Source organism: Pseudopipra pipra, chromosome 3, assembly GCF_036250125.1.
Source record: "Pseudopipra pipra isolate bDixPip1 chromosome 3, bDixPip1.hap1, whole genome shotgun sequence".
Classification (NCBI taxonomy): Eukaryota; Metazoa; Chordata; class Aves; order Passeriformes; family Pipridae; genus Pseudopipra; species Pseudopipra pipra.
In genome coordinates, this window is record NC_087551.1 from 53,825,967 (window position 1) to 53,845,823 (window position 19,857).

Below are 19,857 nucleotides of genomic sequence, written 5' to 3' on the forward strand. Positions count from 1 at the left end.
ACATCTTCTTTAATAAGCAGCCTGACAGGTTATGTGGCTTCCCGTCATTTTATTGCTAGAAGCTGGGTGAAACCTAGTGTATGATGGTGGGCGTAACACTTCATCCTTTCATTCAGAATAAATTCAGAGAAGCCATTAAGGTTCTTTATGAAGCCAGATGTTTGAAACAATAATGGTCTCCACCCCAAACATAACTACGTGCCATCTCCCAAAACAAAGACACATGTGGACAGAGAGGTTTAACAGGCAATTATGTTGTGAGGGTTTGTGCGTGACAGAAACAGCAAGACTAGAAAAGCTGGGCGGAAAGACAAAAAAAAGACCTCGTCACTGTTCTGACAAAAGGGGAAAGAATAAGCATCTGGAAGAGCAGGAGCTAGGGCAGGGAGACCTGACCCTCTCCGTAAAGAGATTATCTTCTACCAGATCCCCCGCAGGTTCAAGAGAGCAGTTCCTTGTGCATTCTTTGTCATAATACAAGATTTCATCCAGACCACCTGATCTCTTCTAACAAAAAAGCAGCAGTACCCTGAACTTTGGCTAACTTCTCAGGTCAAATATGTGTAACACCTAACCTAAAGGACTTTTAGTGTCTGTGCTCACACACATCATCTAATGAGTGAATAAAACTCAGATTGTATTTTGGGGGCAGGGGTTTTTTTAACCGCTACACAAGCTGTGCAAACTTCCACTTTCTACCCAGCACTGAATACATAGTTCAGTGGAAAATTACCTGGCCCTGGAGGACACTGATGTCCAACATGGAAACTTTCAAAGCGTTTGGTGATACTGGATAACTTGCAGCCACAGCAGCATTTTGCATTTGCTTCCACAAAAACAGTACACACCTAATGGCTCCTCCGCTGTAATGGCCGTATTCCCTAGCCAGTAATAAGCAAAGGGTTACCATTTATTTAACAGATATCCATAATGGTCACATACAAGATTTTAAGGGGAAAATGTAGAGGAAAGGGGAAAAATGGGAACTGCCATTCTGCAACCATATGCTTCACACTCAAATTTATCGCTCTAATTTGCAGTACTTTTTTTAGCCATTGGATAGATGGACTGGAATTCAAAGTCTTCATATCACTGGCTTTATTCTTCCTTTTCTTACAGCTTGACTGAGTGCAGTCTTAAGAAAGCAATGCTTTGGACCGCCTGTACTGGTAAACAAAATGGAGAGCACATCCCAGCTTTTAAATGAACCATGTACATCAACTGTTGACCACGCTTCCCTCTGCCTCACTGTACTAGAGCAGTCAGCTTGCAAAACAGCTCATCTTCGGCTGCCCCAAAGCATCATGTCTTTCCCAGCCCCTCTCCTATACCACTGCCTCCTTCCCATCATGCTTTGCCTCTCTGCATCCCCTCCACTTTCTCCAAAGAGCTCTCAGGAAGAGACAGAAGACTGCTATTCTCCACTGATCGTGTCAGCAGTGTTCTAAGTCTCCAACTCCACTCAGGAATAAACCTATAACTCTTTGCTGTTTTCCTCAGCCCTTAACTAAAGCCTCTCCTTCCCAAACAGTGTTCCCTCCTGCACCCTGCAGTTGCCTGTGTGCTTCTCCTCATTCCGCGCACTGGCTGTCTTCCCCAGCTTCCCCAGCTGCAGCGGGTTAAAAAGGAAGTATAGGATGTTGCCTGCAATTGATTTTAATTCTTTCCCTCTTGCTGCCCCTGCAGGCACGAGTTGGCCAGCCCAGCTGTGGCACTGAGTGCAGCCAGCTCTCCCTCACGCACAGCCTTCCCTCAACAAGCTGTGACTGATCGTAGAGGGACAAATGCACACACACAGTCATATTCATTTCTTTGCATGCTCTGGGGTTTTCTTACAGTATGAGGCCTACCAGAAGAAAACATCTGCACTGTTTGTTTTTTAAGGTTATAGCTTCCTCCACAGACCTGGAAACGCAAACATGACAGTGATGGGCCTACTGCGGGAGAAGGAGAGAGGGGCTCCAAACTGAAATTGCTCACTGAGAGCAGCTGAAGTGTTCAAGTAAAATTAAAATACAGAAGGCTTCATAAAACAAAAAACAGTGGGGAAGCTAATGGACTTTTAAATACTCTTTTTTTTAATAAGGCCCTAATGTGCTGTTTTAAGGAGGTGAGTGAGAGGAAGAAATGTGAAATTTTCCTTTCCACCACAATCTTTCTAGAAGAGTCGAAATGATGCAAAGTGACTTTGGCTTGGACAGGCACCTCAGCTTTCTTCTCTCCTTATGCATAATATTCCACAAATCCTCTTGCTTAAGAAGTCATCTAATGGGTGAGAAAGCCATAGTGTTAGACCATAACTGGTAGAATGCCTAGAATGATTACCTGCAAGATTAGTCTCAGTCACCCTGTTTACCATCAGAGCCCCTCATTTTGTGATATCCCCCTTCTCCATGCCTTAAAGTTCTTGAAGACCCTTTCACCCACCAATAGCTCCCTGCAAGGCCCAGCATGAGGGGACAAATGGCAAGTTATGCACCACATCTTAAAGGAGTGAGCTATAGTGACACAACAAAATGTCATGGCACCCACCAGATCAGGTTGCTCAAAGCCCCATCTGGCCTAGCCTTGAGCACTTCAAGGGACAATGTATCCTCAACTTCTCTGGGCAACCTGTTCCAGTGCCTCACCACCTCCATAGTAAAGAATTTCTTCCTAATATCTAAATCTACCCTCTTTCAGTTTAAAGCCATTCCCCCTTGTCATATCATTACATACCCTTGTAAAAAGAACCTCACTCTCTCTCTTGTAGCCCCAGAAGATGAACTTCTGCTCTATTCCAGAGTGAGTGTAACTGTAGAGCCCTGGAGGACCTGTCAGTCCAGGACTAACTTATAAGAAAGCAAGAATGAGGAAAGGTGGTCAGAAAACGGGTCCTGCAGTCCTCCGTGATGCCAGAACTAAGATGAATGAACAGCAGGACAAAGCCTGCACAAAAACCCCATGTCCAAGCAGCCATCAAAAAGCTGTGGACAGATGGATGGATGTCCAGAACACCCTACATATACTAAAACCTGATGCATAGAGCTAAAGGAAGTCAAGTGCCTGATGATCCTGAAGACATGAGGCCTGAAAAATGAGTGGAATAGCATAGAATTTGCTTTTCAAAACCCGAATTGACCACCAGTGGAGTGGCGCTGAACCTGGTTTGTGAAGATTGCAGTATCTGTAGCTGCATGGGGTAATTCTCTAATGAAAGCCTGTGTTCTGTAGGAACTGATGGTCCTACCAGAAAATGTTGGTATGACAACCCATCATGTCCCAGACCAGTCCAATTTTTGGTCTTCTGGAATCGAATCAAGGTCATTGGTTAAGATTGGCTCTTACATTGACATCACACCTAGCTTTACAAGTTCCTAATTGTTCTTATTTATTATTGAAATACAGAAAGATCAAAGGAGATTATCGTGCTCAACATGGGGCACAATGGGGTATACACATCCTTTCAGTGCAAACGGTGACCTCTCCAAATAGTAAATATGAACAAGTAAATAATTTTGCTACTTCGTCTAGTGATCTCATCTTAAAAAGGGGATCTCATGGAGGGATCCTGCTGGACACTCACAGGTCACCATCATCAATGTGAGTCCAAAGACTCTCAAGAACCTTAAGAGCTTTAAAAAAAGGAAACAGATTTTAAGCCTTGTTATGTATCAACTGTAGCCATCTTGCTTTACTCCTTAGATCTTACTATTTGAGAGACAAAATAAGAGACACTTTTGGGGGAGGGACAGCAGAAATAATAATTTGCAAATCTTCTTGCTGAAATGTATTTAAATCACAAATGCTGACATTTTACTGAAATTACACTTTTCCAGTAGAGGGAATATAGAAGAAAGGAGGACTGACCCTTCCTGTCTTGGATGATAAATATTAAATCTACTTGAACCCTAGTAATTTACATAAATTAAAGCAACAAACAGAAAAGGGCTGGTTGAACCTAAAAGAACTGGAGCATTTCTCAGTGCTCTGGGAGCCCTTTCTCATTTCAGTGTGGCCCAGCATCCTTGACTATATTTTCTAGCTTTCTAAAGATGAAATTCTAAAGTTATTCAGCATTTTGCTACAGTTGCAGAAGAACCTGGGAAAGAGGCAAGTGAAATTACAGGAGCAGAGACTGCCTTCTGTTATTACACTTAAATTCTACTCTCATTCACTCCAGTTTCAAAGAGCAGCATTTGTAGCTAAAAGGAAAACTCACTCCGGCACTTAAAACCATTTAGAAATAAACAGAAAAAAACATTCTGGGGGAAATACACAATCTTTATCAGAGGAGCAATTGGCATCCTTAACTCCAAACAGGGAATACTGATAGCTGACCCCTCAGTAATGACTGCCTGAGTATGAATTAACTCTATTGCATGAAACTGAATTTCATGTTTACCACTTCATAAGAATGAAAAGAGAATGTGTCCTTATAGTGTTTATCTATGAAGAAACTTCTCTGTGAAGAACCACACAACAAGATTATAATTCTAAGGCAGGAGACCCAGTGAAATGTGGAACAGTTGTTATTCCCACAGCAGTAACTTACCATGGGACATTTAAGAGGGTCAAGGTGTCCCTCAGGATTGGTCTCTGAATTAGGACACTTACCATCCTGACATCTTCTCCTGAATGGTTCCCAGGAACATGGGAATATATAAGTTTGCTGGGGAGGCGGCCAGTATGGCAATACCAGTTTGGCGTCCTCGGTCGTGGACTGGAGGGACTGGAATAGCAGTCCATGGCTGGCAGGGTGAAGGAGTAACTGGTTATTCTGTCACAATCCAAACTCTTCATTATCATTCTACATTAACAGCTCTTGCCTTCTATGAACACCAATCTTATTTATGACACATCATACAGCCCCTGCACTAAGCGAGGAACTCTGGCCCTCAATGTTTCAAGAAAAACTGCCTCGCACTGCATTTGCATGCAAAATGAATGAGGCGGGAGACCAGCTCCAGCAGCTCCCCAAAATAATATGCGACAATCTAATTAAACTTTATTGTAACTATACAAGCAAGGAAACAGAATTAAGGCTGGGTAGGCAAGCTCAATTTTGTCATTTCCTTAGCCTTTGAGTGTTTGCAATTTGATAGTCTTGTCATGTAGGGTTTCTAATAGAATTTTGTGCATTTTTAGAAAATAAATTAAACTATGAACTTCTACATGGTTCAGCTTCTGCTAGGCCAGCAAACCAGACCAAGGGAAATGCTTGTGCAACCAACTGGGCAAATTCACTGCTTTCTTCCATGCTGGCTTTTCTGTTGTCACTGTCTAGCAGAGGAACTCATCTTTCTTCATCAGTGCCTTGTTGGTCAAAGAGAGAGATTTCCTAAGCTAGAAATTGGAGCATAGCTTGGTACCTAGAGAGCAGAGTCTGCATTCACAAGAAAACATCCTGTGACCACCAGCCAGTAACACTCAAAAGCACCAGAAGAGCCAAAATATAATGCAGAACCAAACACCAATCCATCCTGACATCTATGAGAACTGTTAAAATGACACAGCTGGAAGTGGTGTTTTTTAAAAGATCTTGGTTCTTGTACCTATCTCAGCTTACACTTTCCAATTAAAAAATTGCTTCTGGGCTTGATATCAAAGGCTTAAAATTGCAGCCAAAAACATAAGTAACTCAAAATAACCCCCTTAGAATGGAAACTCTTGTACATCCTCCATACTGCTATGCCTGGAGTACACTGCCAATAAGATGCTTAAAAAGAGGGAGAGAAACTCAGGGTGGGAGGGAAGCAAAGAGGAATTAGACCGAAAAGGGATGAAAGGGAATCCCATGAGGAGCCAGCAGAAAAGCTCCAGACATTCTGGCAGTTCTAAGAGTTTGTTCCAGGTGGCAAAATAGACACTCACTTGAGGGGGACTTTTGATGGAAAGGACTGGTGACTTCGGGGCATGGGCCTTAGGAGACCTGCAGTAACTCTGAATCTCTGCTGTATAGTCTGCCACGGCATATGATTAGCTTCCTGTGCTGTAGCGCATTGTAAAGCACTTTATAAAGCAATGAATTACACAGCTGAAGTGGAGTAACCACATGCAAGCAAATACGACAACCATTATGCTCTCAGCAACATCCCACACACAGCCACGAACATTTGCATTAGTGCCAATTAATCTGAGGTGGTACAAACTCAGCCAGGCATAGGGTTTGTTCTTTGGTGTGAAGGAGGAAGGGAGGGGAGAAAAATATCCTTTTGTCTTCAGAGAGGAAACATCTGTAGGAGTTTTCAAGGGCTCCGGTGACTTTGTTGAGCATGGAGCGGGGGAGCGTGCTATTGAGTGCTTTGATCTCACCAGCAGGTGACACTGCAGCAAGTGGGAGCAGCTATAAAAAGTTTGAAGCATTCTAGGGACAACTCGCACAACCAGCGCACAAATGTGTTTAACGTGTGTGACTCACAGTTGCCGAGAGGTGGGAACATGCAGCACTGAGCTTTTGGTTTCAGCTCGTCGTTGTGTATTAATGTCTTCCTTTTCCCCTCGCTGCTCCCCACCACTGCTTTCAAACACCAGGGTGAAGCAGTCAGGAAGGGCGATGAATCTCTTAACCCTGCTGCATGTGGAAATGCATATGACTAAAGCACAGCCAGGGAAAACTGTTCCAACAGCCCTACCTCTCGCTGAAGTCAGCAGGAAAGCCATATCCTTTAACGTCAGTGCCTGACAGAGGAGCCTACCAAGCACTAAAGGGGTGTTGTGTTTTTCCAGCTCCACATTTCAACCAGCCATTCTGCATGAGAAAATGATGATGGTATTTGTGAAACACGAGTTTTCCCGTGATGTATTCTTTTAATCCTACGGTTAACATAAAAGAAAGCAGATTAAATACTTGGGAATTAATAACAGATTTACCTCTCATACTTCTCTGTTCTGGTTGCAACTGCCAAGGAGGACTGACCCTACATAACCCTGGGCTCAAGGGGCCTCACAGGGGCTCAAGAAGATCAACCTACTCCTACATGATGATCCAATACCATAACGAAAAATATTCCTGCAGCTGGACATCCTATGCATAAAAATTCTCAAGTTCTAACTTACTGAGCAAGGCTTGCACTGCATATTCTGGTGAGGCCCATGGCTACTGTATCCTGCTAAAGGGCAGAGTGAAGGTTGTCTTACATTTTCACTCAGCAGTTCCTCAGGTGCAAAGGGAATATAGTCAAAGCTGCCAAGTTTTGTTCAGCTCCCTGTGTGATATATTGATTTTGTAAATGGGTGAACTGATTTACCACTTTCTAGACTATTTGCACAAAGCCTTCTATCATATTTCCCAGTCAAGACATCCTGCTCCAAACTGCAGAAAGAATTTGTTCCCAAATACTTGCTGCTGTGCATAGGGGAAGCCAGGAGTCCTTCTGAGAGAGTCTTCAGAGAGTCTGAACACTATTTGCAAGAGATGATGGGAGGCTGCAGGGCACTGGCAGGCATAGGCGGGTACCCACGTAGAGTTTAGTGCCAGAAGCATTTGTAACAGCTTGCACTCTCAGTTCTGCCAAAGCATGGCTGCTCTACTCCAGGTGTGTTTGGTACAAAGAGAGTGGGTACCTGGCGCTGGCACAGTGCAGCCAAAGTGAATATCTGTTGTCAGCCTGAAGTGCATGTGAACGTGATAAAAATCAGCTGGAACATGTCAGCCAATGACAAAGGTGCCAAAATCAGGGTGCTGGGCAAGAAGCACAGTCACAGGCAACTCCAAAAAGCTCCACAAAAGGTTGACAGAAATGCAAGAATTCAAGGCTCAAAAAGCATTTCTAAGTGCTTCTACTTCAGCCAGCAAAACAAGGGATCTGAATAGCTCTTCCATAATATTTTACACATCTTTGAGAATGGGGGAGATTTTTTTATTATTATCTGAACTAGAATGCTGTAGAGCATCAGAAGGATGCCCTCCTTGGAGAGACAAAAGCAGTTTTAAATCTAATCACTTAAACAGGATACATTTTCAGCACTACACCCCCTCCTGCAAGTCCTGCGGTTTTACTGGCCACTGCAAGTGCCTACGGTTTTACAACCGCACCTTCCCATTGATGCAGAGTTACACAGTCAGGCCAAAATGACAAGGATGAAGAAACTCAGAAGTAACTTTGCAAGGAAAGCAAACATGTAGCATAAACCAGTTGAGAACCCATTTATTTTGACTAGGAGCCCTTGGAGACATTGTTTGTGATGACCATATGTAAAAGACCATGTCTAAAGTGTGACTCTACAGAAGGTGTTCCCTCACTGACTGCAAGATACACTGATGGACTTCAGACTCTAGCTTCCACTGCTCAAATGTATCTTGCAATTTCTTATACGTGCACTGAAGTAGACAGGTGAGGTTATAGATGTGCCTGATATGTTACTTTATGTCCATTAAACTATCAGCATTACAAAACTGCAGTGGAGATTGCCTGTGGACCTTTCAAGACTCAGAGAGAGAAAGAAAAGGGCAAACTGCAAAAGGGCCAAGCACTTTATCTCTTCATCACTCCCACTTCCTACATGAAAGATTCACTGGCAAAATTTGCTCCTAAATTGAGGATTTTTTGGAACAACACTCCTCAGTCACATAAGCAACACTTTATTTTTCCAAGTGTAGTTATTTAATTTCTTCACATTTGAATTTTCATGTCACTTCTCTTCCTCTCTGTAGTTTTTGCTTTTTTAAACAGTGTGAACACATTCTGTAATTATTGCTGACAGCCCAATGTTTAATGGTGTTGAGTGTCTTTTATGGCACAGTCAGACATTCGTTTGGGAGACAGCTGTCTCTGCTTAAAAAGTTGCTGCCCCTTAACTCTTTATCTCTGCCCCCATGACTCAGACGTGGCAGCTGTCCATACCTGCAAACAGTTGAACCGAAGCCTGTTTCTCTCCACGCTGCAACAGTTTGGAAGAGCCCATGGATTCGGTTACTGCACCTCGGCAAAGGGGAGCAGGAGCAAATAGCTGATCAAGCAATAACTTGTTAAACCACCACAGCTGTTTCTCAAGCAAACATCCGACTGTGCCGTTGGAGCCAGCGTGGCGCATGTGGTGCTGGAAAGGAAGAGGTTTCCAAAGCTGGGAGATGCTGTGGGAACCGTCCCACATTCCTCCCCTGCCCCAGCTGAAAGCCAACTGCTGTGCTGTGACCGCGACTGCTCTACAGGCTCACCCACTCTGTCTCCCAGCCTCCTCCTGGCTCTCCGTCTTTTATCCCTGCAAGTGCCAGAAGTACCATCGCATACTCAAGGCAGGGCTGAACTTTTCTAGCCGCTTTTATCTGCTGTTTCGCATGAACACGGTTGATATGGCATGCTTCCCAGCTGTTTTCATAGAAGACTGGCCCAGGCAAGCACAGCTTTAGTTAGATATACTGGGTGTGACTGATTACTTGGTACACAAGTCAGGAGGTGATTTGATTGGCACCAGTCCCAAGTAATGTGAAGTAACACAAAACTCATCTATCACCATGCGGTACTTACCAGGTGAACCTTCATGAAGAGAACTTGCCTGACCTGATAATACAGTATTACCCCCAATAATTATGTGATTTAATACTAGTGCCGATTACCCACCAGGGAAGGGCCGGGGGGGAGAGCAATTGCAGCCATCTGTGTTTGTTTGCCTGAATGTTCCCATAAAAATTTTCTCAGCATACACTCTACTCACAAGCGGCAGTCTTGAAAGGGTGTCAGGACACCGTTCTGTGGGGCAGTGCTGTGCCACTACGTGTGTTGTCAAACTACACTGCTGACACTGCCAAACTGTTACATCTTGAGATTCTTGAACTATAGGAAGAGATGTGGAGTGTGTGAGAAACACAGTCCCCTCCTTTACTGAGCAGAAAAAAACTAATCCCTTGCCGCAGTCTTTTATATTGCTACAAAAGCAACTAATACATTTTTATGTTATCTGTTCCCTTGCTCTGCACTTCAGTGAAGTTAGTCTAGAGCAATTAGTGACTTTTCTGCACTGTCTGAAAGAGTAGGCACTTTCTAGTCCTCTTTCAGCTTACTTACCAGAATTATTTTTTTTAAAATTAATTCCTCTCTTGTATCAGCACAGTAGAAAACGGGCCTAATACTTTTGTCATTTGTAAGTCAGCATATGATTTTACACAATTTATACAACAGCCTAAGAAATTAAAGCATACTTGCTGACAGTGTTCTATGCAAATGATTTGCAGGATTTTCCTATACCATTAAGGTCAAAAAAGGACCACTGTGACCATCTTATCCAGTTTCACCTACAACATACAGATGTGGCCTGAGTAGAGCAAGTCTTGACCTAAACGGCTCTAATGACAGAGAATCCACTGCATCTATCTCCCTTAACGTTGAAAAGGTTTTTCTTCTACTCAACCTGTGGGAGTGGAGAGAGCTCAGGAAATACATTTTCCACTCCAGAAATGCTTTGTGCTGTGTGATACAACAGAAGAACACATGATTGCAACAGATTCCCCACCTCCCTCCACCTCCCATCACCCTTGCCTCCAGCCTTGATCTGGGCAGTGTTAAATCCAAAAGTATTATAATGAGGTTTTGACACTAGTAAAATTTTCATAGCGAAGACAATATTCAGTTTTTAAGAAATTGCTCTTGCAATACAGAGGTGTAAAATTATGCTAGTCTCTTCTCATCTGGCTTTGAATCATCCCAGACGGTTGTGTGGTGGAGATGGCATTTTCCTTTTAAATCTGCAGAATTTTTCCACTAAGCTCTATATAAGTTTTTCATTAGTTTGCTATAGCTAGAACCAAAGTGCACAACTTTCTCCCTTCCAAAGGAGGAAATTAATACTTTCATTTAATAAAATTGCCAAAGGAGATGCTGGGAAGTCCTCTTAAATATGATAAAATGCCATAATAACATATACATTTATAACTGATATTCCATTGTGAGAATTAACATTTGGAAAAAAAGATGATTTTAGAAATAAAATCCAGCAAGTAGAACTCTTCGACGAATCATCTTGAAAACCCTGACACCGGGAAGTGCTCAAGGCAAGGACCCTGTGCTTCCACCATACCAATTCTGTAGGTAGCATGCAGTGAATATTAGTACCCCTCTCAGCTGTACCTGGGCATTTAGGAGTAGTATCACAATTAAAATCACCATCACCATCACAAACCTTTCTAAAAGCCATGGGTTTCACAAAGGAGAAGCTAAAAAGCTCTGTGGGTATTCAGTTTACTCAGCAGAACAGCTAATAACTGATCCCACAGTCCTTATTCAGGAAAGAATCTTATTCCTAAAGGAAATTCAATTGAGCTCCATTAGCTCAAATGCTCTTCACCAAACAACCAGTAGCCTCAGAAGACTGGAGACAGATGAAAATGTTCCTTCCTAAACCTAGCTGCCAAATGGAGACAGCTGAAAATTTTCAAATGGAATTTCTGTGAGGGCTTAAAATCAAAGGTATTTTTGTCTGAGTAGGAAAGCAAAATCAGGTCTCTAGCAAAGTAAAGAGGCATAGCAACTTTAACAGTATCACTACTATCTTTGTCAAAAAACTTCAATATTGTTCAAGCCACTGTGCTTCTGCTCTATGGGACTGCCAGAAACTGTTTTGCAGGTCTTGGTGCCTGGTCCAGAAACCAAATACCAAGCCAGAAGCAAATAGGTTATAGACTAGGTTATATAGGCTTCTTACTGTGTTATACACAATATACCTCTGCAGTATACGGAAAGATGAAACCAACAGTGTTGCAGGACATTTAGCTTCATTAGTATGGTCAGCAATCAGGCAAAAGGCAGCTGGAGTTCAAACATGAAGATGGTATGGTTAAAGCAGCATGTTTCCCGTCTTGCTGCTGCACACACTCCTGCAATTCCCAGTCATGCAAGCACACTGCTGATTTCACTAGCACTAACTGAACAGGTAAAGAGCAGTCTTCCCAGAAAGTTGAAGGATTTAGCCAGAAAGCTGTTCTTCAGAGATTAAATTAGCTATTTCTTTTTTTTTTTTCCCAGTGCATCATCTTCGAAGTGCAAATTAGTAGCAAATAGTCATACAGGCCAGTCAGAGATGGGAAGACTTCTCCAGACCTTACAAGGGTGTCAAGTGCAGTTCACAGAGAGCAAAATTAATGCTACTAGAGACAGCCAAAGTTCACCTATGAGCAATTCTCTGATGGGTGATTGCTTCTTCCATTTTGCTTTTACAAGCTTTAAGGTGCATAGGTAAAATAAGATCACAGAGTGACTGAGATGTTTTTCTAAGTGTGGACAAAGAAGGTAATTTTAAATCTTTTCTGATGTGTATATAATTACAAGTGCCTTTCAGATGTTGTTAATATGTTTAGATGCTTAGGGAAAGCAATCTTAAATGAAAGATAGCCTTTTAATAGATTACTTTATTACAGCAGCACTCAGCTTCAACACTATATTCAGGGTGCAGTTAGCCTCCCATGTTTTCTTCAGGTTTATAACTTATCTCTAAAAAAATCTGATGAATTCATGCCAGCTTACAAAATCTTTATACTAATTGGCAAAGTAAAAAGCTGGTTAAAATTTTACAAATACAAATACCTACTGGCTAAGGAATTAAAGAAGATTCTTTTTTTCTTTTTTTTTTCCTTTTTTTGGCAGTCACCTAACTTCATAACCATTTCTCTGTAAGAAATATATTTAGCAAACGATTAGCATATATTGATTAGTTATTACACAGGAGAACTGTTATTGCAGAGAATTTTTTTTAACTTAATCAAAGCTTGCATTAGACAACAGATTGCAAAAGCTCCAAAGGAACCATTAATAAAAGCCTTTTAAAAAAATTAAGTGAATTTAGTGCTTATGAAAACAAGAGATCAGTGGAGTTGGCCAGAGCCAGTGATTCACAGACTTCCCATAAAGCTTTGCCAATACATTATGGTCCTGGACTAAGACTGTCTTGCTATTTCAGCCATGAGTTCTCTCTGAGCAGGCACTGTTGTTCACCACAAGCTGCATGGCATGCTCACAATATAGGACAGTTTCTAGAATTACATTCCTAGTCTGAGCACCAACATGGTGCACCTTAACCGTGCAGTAGTCTTGCATAATGCCAGTGGACCAACTTACATGACCACAATTTGGCTCTTAACTGTCAGCTATGACTTCAGCTAGAGCTTGAGGCCAGCTTTCCAGGACAGTTTGGCAAGCACGGATGCAGTACATCATGTGGATTCACAGTGGTGCAGTTACAATACTTGATAATTCAGTTCTGCACAAAATCCTGCTCACCTCCCTCTCCCAAACAGTCTGTTTAAAATCAAGTTGGGTTGCTGGCACAGGTAAAGTAACTAGGATTTTGTTTTTAAGTTCTCTATTTTCTGATGACATGACTGCTCTTCTGTACTGTGTGAGGAAAACAAACCTCTTAGGACTTTTATTGGAGCTCTTTAAAGCACTTTAGGTTTTTACTTTCTCTTTTCTATTTGCACTGTGCATCAAGTCTTTTAAAAAATAGGTCCCTGATGGTGATCTCAATTTTTGGCACCAGTGTTTTGAAGAGTTTAGTGAAGACCACCAAAGCACTACCCCTTAAACACTGGCGTCTGAACATACACACGTTTCCCCTGAGACAATGTCTTAAGTTTCCATAAAAATAGTGGGATTACCTGCCTACACTCAAGTAAATTGATATTCATCTGCTTGAGGGCAAGAGTGCAGGGTGGGATAGATCTTGACTCTCCTGTTGCACTTGTATGTCCTGAGTGTTCTGCATGGTCTGTCTCTCCACTTTTCCCCCACTTCTAAGGTGAGGATGAGATTGTTTCTCTGCCTTCCAAAGCCATTGCCATGACTGATGCTGTAGAACACTATTGTGTGGTGCTCAGATACAATGACAGATACCAGGTATGCATATAAACACTTTACACACACTTTTTCCCCAGCACCTCTTCAGCCAAGAAAACATATGGTAGGTGCTTCCTCTTGGAGCTTGTCTTTCAGCTCCTTGCAAGTGTTCAAAAGACTTACTGCTGAGTAACTTCTTGACTTCTTTACCTGAAGAAAAATATGCACACGTGTCAGTACACAGACCTACCATACAGCAGGTCACATTAAGGCTTTTAACATGTATCATTAGTGGCACTGTAAAGTAGTGTAATATTTTATATGGTACTCCAAAGGATCCATTACATTCCACCAGTACAAATTCACTTTTTACACAAAGGTTTGGCATGATTAATGATCTGTTATGGTCTATTGATTAAATATTACCTGTAACAGAATTGCTTAAATACATATTTACAAGATAAACTGGAACAGCTCACAGTCATTACAGTCTTTGTGGTAATTAATAGGAATGTTATGTAAATACACATTTAAGTGATTTATATAATAGGGCTCCAAATAAGCTGTTATAATCTATCATGCTGTAATGAATTAGCTCCTTTACTGTAGGTAGGTATCTGACCTCTACTGGAGTATGAAAGACCTGCTTATATATCTCACTGCTCTTGCCTACCTTCAACAGAAAACCATGACAGAAAAAGCTACTACTGGAGAACAAAAGGAGCAAAAATGTCCATTAGATATGGAGTAAAACAGGTCCTAAAAAGCTCTGTAGTCAGCTTGGCTAGGGAATGAATGAATACCTCTTTGACTGCCTCACCTGCACCATCAATAGGCCCAGGAAGGCTGCAGGAAAGATTAAGCTGCCAGGCAAAGAGCATGCTGCATATGGAGAGGCTGCCTCTCCCTTAAGTGCCTTCCCTCCCCTACTCCAGAGCAGAGCAGCCACATAGGAGCAGACACACAAGAATAAACTTGACCTAAATCATCTGAGGAAGTGTGAGGACCATCAGAACGGGCTGAACATGGGAACAGATCTGGACCCAGAAACCTGAGCTTGAAGTTGCTGGTATTTCATGGGGCATAGCTACGCTGCAGTCCTGATGCTCATAATGCCAAAGCGAGGGGTAGTCTGCACCATTCTCTCTTAGCTAGTGCCTAATCCAGACACAGGTACCTCACACAGTCCTTTTCAGGATGAATAGAGGAGAAACCATCTTTGGACAGGCATTAACATAGGGATTTTCAGTCCCCCCCCAAATAAAGAAATTTGAGGAAATCATGAGACATCACAGAACAGATGCTGGAATTCATTTTTAAGTATATGACTTGTCTTCAATTTGAAATTGTTACAGCTAATTATCATTGTCTAGATTTTCAATATGCCAGAAAAATATTAAGTTACTTATGCTACTTTTGGAGTGTCTTCTTCACTTCGGTTTGGGAACAGCCTAACATGCAATATGATTAAAACAGGCTCTAAATTACACTTATGGCTTCTTAGGACCATATTTTCCTTTGTTTTGTTCAGAAAAAGGAATACAATAATTGCTTATTCTAAAATTTCATATTATTAGTTTTAACACTTTCAAGTGTTCAAAGTATTCCTCCAACACGTGCTCCAGACAAAGCAGTCAAACTTCCTCTGACCTCACAAAGTGTAAACAAAGACTTGATTCAGCTATTACTTACCTTGATGAGGCTATTTTTCATATGTTATCCAACTTAACAGGCAGTGACTGGAACAAAATCATGACCATTATTTGCTAATAGAAAAGGGACTTACAGGGTCACCAGACATTCTATGCAGCTACAGGTCTCACAGGCACAGTGGACGAAGCATAAGCATGTTCTCACGTACCAGAGACACTCCTTCATTCCCCAAGACAGTGAACCAAGCCAGTTCACCTACACGACAATCTGGGAGGAGACCCTGAGAAGATCCACACATCTTTAGTGTATGATGGAGCCTTGGTGCCATTTCTGCCTAATGAGAAAGATGCACGACTACGTGCATCCACCAGCCATGTCCCACACTGTGCTGTCGATGTGGGGGCGCAGAAGATGCCTGCTCTTCTTTTGGGGCTCCAGATGCAGCTCTTGGAGCAGCTCTGACAGGATAAGGGTGGTCCTCCACACAGCCACTTTTAAACTCACATGAGCTGACCCTGGTGGGAGCAGGTTTGAGCCCTCAGCCAGTAGGCAGCCACTAATGAAATCCATTAAACTGTCAACATTTAGAGAACACTGTTTTACAAAACCACTTAAACATACCATGCAACAGACAGCTGAATTAGGCCTGTCTGCCTGTGTGGAGTCAGAAAGAGCCATGTTACTCTTCAGGGGATTGAAAACTACTTTGCAGAGCAGAGCCCTGATTTTTTTGATTTTATTTTTAGCAATTATTCAAATGTATCTAAAAAGGACAAGTGCCTTCTTTCAGAGTAAAAAAAATTAAAATCCTGCTATCAAAGACAACCATCACCATCCAAAAATGAACAAAAACCCAAGCCACTGATACCAAATGGACTTTGAAGAGGTGATTTGAAAGCAGGGGGAGACACACTAGCAAACAGGGAAAATGTCTGCGTGCCATTGGAGCCACACAGCAGGGTGTTTTAAGATGCACAGAAAGAGGTCAGAGCCTATTGCCAGTAAAAGACTGCGATGTAGCGAGCCAGTGTGCGAGAGAACTGAGCTCAGAGAAAAGATGAGGATCGTAGGCCCCCCCGGCCACTGGCAGCTGCTGTGCATGTGTGGTTATGTGCCACAGACTGACAGAAATGACAAACCGAGTTGTCGGAGAGAGGCCAGAACAACTCGAGTCGCTCTGTAAGAAGCCCCGTGGGGTGAGCAGTGGTGTGCTACCAGCATGGGCTGCTAAAGGAGCAACCCAGCCACCTCCTGCTTGCTGGAGGTGAGGGACTGCAACTTGACCAGTAAGTCACGTTCTGTAGGAGACTTGAGGTGTGGCAAATGATTTTGAGTATGAAGGGAAAAAAAGGCGAAAGGAGTGGTCACTGTCTTTTCAGTTTCTGCCCAGCAATGACTCAAACCAACAGATCCACTGTCTGAATATGTTAAAGGAAGCTGGTTTCACAAAGGCTGACTCTCTTCTGGTCCATCTACTGCTGGAGAAGACATGGGGTGCTTTTAAGGGGCTTCCTACAACTCCAGGAACATTTTGGAAAATGCAGTATATTTAGATAGATCTTTTTCTCTTGTGCTATGTTGTTTCTGTCACTTCTCATTCATATAAATCTACATATCAAAGGAAGGTTATTTTTTTCCTGTATTTTTAATCTCATAACTGCTTATTCCTTGACCTGGAGCCATAGCTTCCCACCCTGCCGAAACTGGACTAGAGGAGTTCAATTTTCCTGAAAGGCTTGGGATTTCAATTGAAAGAGACAGAGGTGACTATTTAGACAAAGAACAGTTATGACATAGAAAACACGAGGCAAACATCAGTGGAATCCTCCTCGCCAAATAAATCTGTGTCCTGAGTAAGAATGACAAGAAAACATGCTCTCCCATGATCAGGAACAGCTGGTTTTCTGCAGTGAAGTTTTCAGGAGAGTGGTCATTTTGTGGAACATACACATACACAGAGGTCCTGACCAGTACATGATGGCTTTTGACTCCACACAAGAATGACAGTCATCAACTAGCAAAAACTGGTGGCCCAAGAGAATTAAAGGTTTTATAGTCATTCCCAGCCTCAAAAAGCATTCAGTCTTACAAACCATCACTTCTCGGACATCGGTGTCATCTCTCCAGCAATGAACAGTGATGTCACAAGACAAGCATTAAAACTGCAGGTGCATATAAAATAAACAGTCAGAACAAGTAAACAGTTTCCATGCAAATTTCCCTAGTTATATCAAATGTAGGAAGGGGGAAAGCAGAGAAATAAATGATACATCCACACAATTGGTTCTAAATAAAATGTTTTTCAAAGCTCACCCAGAGACATCACTGACTCTTTAACATTTGCTTTTCCACTAATTTGTATTCTGCCAATTTATAAGCTATTTCAAACACCACCTTTATTTAATAAAAATGCAAAGTACAATGGGGAATTTATGCAAACATGGTTGGCAAAATATCTTTGCAGGACACTTTTGAAGCACTCAGGAAATTAATGAATTAATGAATGAACATTTTAATAGTTTGGTGTAACTGGGATACAGCCTAACCAAAACACTAGACTTGACACTTTATTACCATCTAAATATCCACAGAAGTGAACACTGACAGAGTAAAATAGTCTCAAATCGACTCTCTGGTGGTAAGTCACACGCCTCCTAGACCTCCTAAAATCCGTCACAACTAGTCACTACTAGTTATCATTATTCAACAAAATCATAAACAAAATACTTTTCACTCAAAAATCATTAACATCTAACAAAAAAAATGCATCATTATTCTTAGGGTATGAGTTTAGGATTACGGTCTAACTTTTGAAAAGCCTCTACTAACTTAAAATGTCTTATCCAAGTTAATGTTTAAAGCCAAAATGACCTAACTGGTCACAAGACTTCTTGGAGTACAATAGAAAAAGAAGGAAAATTGGATTTTCTCCATGATGGATGAGTTTAGGAAAGTCCCACAGGAATTATTGCCTAGTGTTTTTCAAAAGATTTGCTTTTTGATTTCACGATGGTGGACAAAGGAACATTATTCAAGGAACCTGCTTCCATTCTCTGCCTGGTTAAGCTGTCCACAAGACTACAGTACCACATTATTTGGGTTCCCAAACTAAGATTCTTGTGCTGCATTGAAGTCAGCAGCCATTTCAACCAAAGAATCCCTTCCACAAATCAGGGCCACACATGATGTTCTGGAGATTTCAAATTGACAAAAGAACTTTCACGTAACAGAGGTCGAAGGTACATTCAAAGTACATAAATGGGTATATTATAGGCAATTTTAAGCAGCATTAAAAAAAACTCCAAACAACTTGTTGGACTTTGTTGAAACTGATCAGTCATTTATGATTACCAGTCCTTTACTAGACTTTAGCAACTTTTTATGTGTAGAGTCCTAATATAAGCTGTAGTTTATGAAGCTTCAAATTTCAAAAAATGAACATCATAAATTCTGTTCCTAGCTCCATATTTAACAAGTAATAGGTCTCGTTTTCCAGATTGCTGAGTAGTCTGTAATTCTCTTCACTTCACTGGGAGCCATTGTAGACTCAGCACTTTTCAAAGCAGGATAATTATTTAGTTGCCCAAACATGATATAAGAAAACTAACTCACAGCTAACTACTACAAAAGTAACTGTCTTGCACAGAAGTGGCCAAGTTCTGGTTCTTCACAGAAGAAAGGAAACAAGAAACCTAGATCTCCACAGGCAGTGAGTATATTCTAGGGTATCATCAACACATGGGAGCTGGGTTGGCAAATAAATCAGCTGTTTTTATAGAGCTCTGCATTGCCACAACCAGACTACTCCTTGCACCCAAAATAACTGTTTGAAAGCTACTTCAGGTGTCTCCATTCTGTCACCGCCTGCCAGCTCGGCACACTTGGTAAGGGAGTGCAAGCACCCTGAAGGGCTGCTCTTCTCAAACGGAATAGAAATGGGAGATGACTTCACTCCCTCCCACATCAGCTGGTGCTGCTCACCCCATCAAGCCTGTAAGCTTCCTTTCTCCTTCACAGACAAAATACCTTCATATATAATCTCTGCTATGCATTTGTATGTCACTGATATTAAGAGGAAGAATTTGGCTCCTAAGCAGGAAACAAGGTATTTCCAAGGGAAACTTTTCATAGCAAAATTCTTGAAAACCATGAAGAAGCCAAGTCTTAAAAGTCCTTCTGGCTACTCTGAGACAGAGTCTCAAAAGAGCTCAAATCTCACACACTAAAATAAGAGACAGGTTTCCAATAAAGCTGAGTATGCTGAGATGATTTTAAAAAACCATTCATTTAATTCAGTGCCTAAATCAGAGTCCTTCTCATTCTGAGAGTTGATGCCTATTGTCCAAAGAATTCAGCATGTTAATTGCTTTGCAAGATTTTCCAAGAACCTAGTTTCCCTCCCTTGTGCTACCATTACTGGTTTTAATAACAAACAGGTCTTTTCTGGAGGAGGGAAATT

At 41.7% G+C, this 19,857-nt stretch overlaps 1 long non-coding RNA gene across 2 annotated transcripts in view; it reads right to left on the reverse strand.

The window, feature by feature from the left end:
- Nucleotides 1-2,055: 2,055 nt before the first annotated feature.
- The window catches only part of LOC135411528 (uncharacterized), a 31,711-nt gene continuing 13,909 nt past the window's right edge, over nucleotides 2,056-19,857 (reverse strand). For both annotated transcript variants that reach the window (XR_010429189.1, XR_010429190.1), the window contains 3 exons: nucleotides 4,597-4,730; nucleotides 2,739-2,831; nucleotides 2,056-2,265 (listed from right to left, as the gene is read on the reverse strand). This is a non-coding gene — a long non-coding RNA (uncharacterized LOC135411528). The remainder of the gene's footprint in view (nucleotides 2,266-2,738; nucleotides 2,832-4,596; nucleotides 4,731-19,857) is intronic.